Here is a 2,156-nt window from a genome sequence, read left to right as displayed (position 1 = left end):
TTTTTTAAAATCTCATTTATTATATTATTTCTTTAATAAATATATGCTTTTTTTTTTTTTTTTTTTAAATAAGATAATGTAACTCAGCATTGGTTTGGTATGGTCTATCCTAATACTGAGCTAAACAGAGGTTCACAAAAATAAATAAACTATTTTGAGCAAATGATGTCTTGTCTTGATTATCAGAATGTTTTATTTTCTTTTGTCATTCTTTCCTTATATTAAGTCTTGATTTAAAATGTGGAAATCTGCAAAAAATTGTAAAATTGCTGAAGGAAAATTTGTCTTTAAAGGAAATCGAAGTTTTCCCCGATTGTTTATTATAACTCTATTAAGCCTGCAGCCATAAGCATCTGACCTTTATAATTCTAATAATGGATGTAAATTAAACCGGCAGATGGTGTGCTCTTTCAATGGTAAAAATATTACCCCATCGATGCCGAATTTTAAATTACAGCCTGCAGTTACGGGAAATGTCAGAAGGCATGTCTTGAGTCCCGTGAGAATGAAATTAACACGTTTACATGTATAATCTCAGACTAATATCTTGAGAAATCTGCATTTTTAAAAAAGTATTTTCCACTAAACATCAAAGTTGTAGCTAGCATAACATTTAACAACACACACAGCAGACATTTGGGAATTTCCGAATAGCTACTTCAACTAGCTAAAAATGTAACTGTTTCTTAAAATGTTCATATTCAACAGAATACACAAATTCCCTGTCCATTATTGTGTAAATCTACAGTACCAATCAAATGATCAACTCTTTAGCTTTGGTAACTATGCATTTATATCAGTACAGTACTTATACAGTAATATGGCACTGTGAAGGAACTAATTGGTGGACAACCTACCCTGCTTCTGTTACTTATATTCAAATTTCCTGATTAATAATTACTCCAGTAAAAGTATCCTCATTCACATTTCTGCTTCCGTAAAAATACTTACTTTTGAATGTACTGTACCCAAGTATCACAAGTAAACCTGATCTATGAGAACTCAACTTTAATGAAAAGAGAGTTTTCTATAATTACACACAGTGAACGAACCCTCACTTCACTCAAACTCTTGCCAGAATTGTGCTGTTACACTTGTGAACTCCTGACAGCTTCTCATTTAATGCAAATTTAATGCAATTTACAGTATGTATTCACTTCAAAGTAGTGAGTAATGCCCCCCCCCACTATGTTGAAAAATTCAGTTTCTCAAAATGATGAGTGATAAAGTAGATACTTGAAAAATGCATGAAGCACTACTTTATATTTCCTACACGCACACAACACAGACTACTTCTGAATACTTTGCATACACACATTACACATACACCCCCAAACAAATATGAATAACATCATAAAACTAATCAAAGTCTGCAGGATTTTGTATGTTTACATTGCACCCTGTACACATTATACACGATTTGGCAGCAAAGAAACCACAAAGAACGGACATTAGTGGAAACCTTTGGCCTGATGAATCCAAATTAAAAATTTTGCTTCTGTCTGACGTGTCTTCGTTAGACTTACAGAGTTTGAACAGACGGTTCCTGAATGTGTGGATCCCACTGTGACGCATGGGGGAGGAGGTACGATCGTGTGGGGAAGATTTGCTGGTAAAACTGTTGAGGGCACATCTATCCAGCATGCCTATCAAAGGATTTCGAGTGACATCCCATTCGGCTTGCACTTAGTTGGACCGTCATTCTTTTTTTTTTTAAACAGGACAATGACCCCAACACACCTCTAATTTATGGAGGAGATATTTGTCTAGGAAGTTTGAATGTCTCCGCTATTAATATACAATATTGAAAACAATAATAATAAGTATTAAATGAGAAGGTGTGTCCAAACTTGCTGTTTATTATGTAAAGGATTAGTTAATTAATATTCATTAGATCCTTGTGTTTCTTGGCTCAAAGAATGTCTCTTCTGCTTGCTGTTCTTCCAAAGTAATGATTTCTTTACCGCAAATCGACAATGAACCTCTGACTTACAGTCTACTCTGAACAGTGGATGTTAAAAATTTATGAAAATCGGCTGGTTTTTGAGGTTAGTGAATCTATTAAACGTATATATTTTGCAGCATTGGTAGCTCTTGGCATTCGATGACTGCACATGGGATACATTTAAAGTTCTTGAGATTTTTCAAATTGACTG

This window comes from Silurus meridionalis, chromosome 6, assembly GCF_014805685.1.
Source record: "Silurus meridionalis isolate SWU-2019-XX chromosome 6, ASM1480568v1, whole genome shotgun sequence".
Classification (NCBI taxonomy): Eukaryota; Metazoa; Chordata; class Actinopteri; order Siluriformes; family Siluridae; genus Silurus; species Silurus meridionalis.
This window is presented reverse-complemented; position numbering follows the sequence as displayed.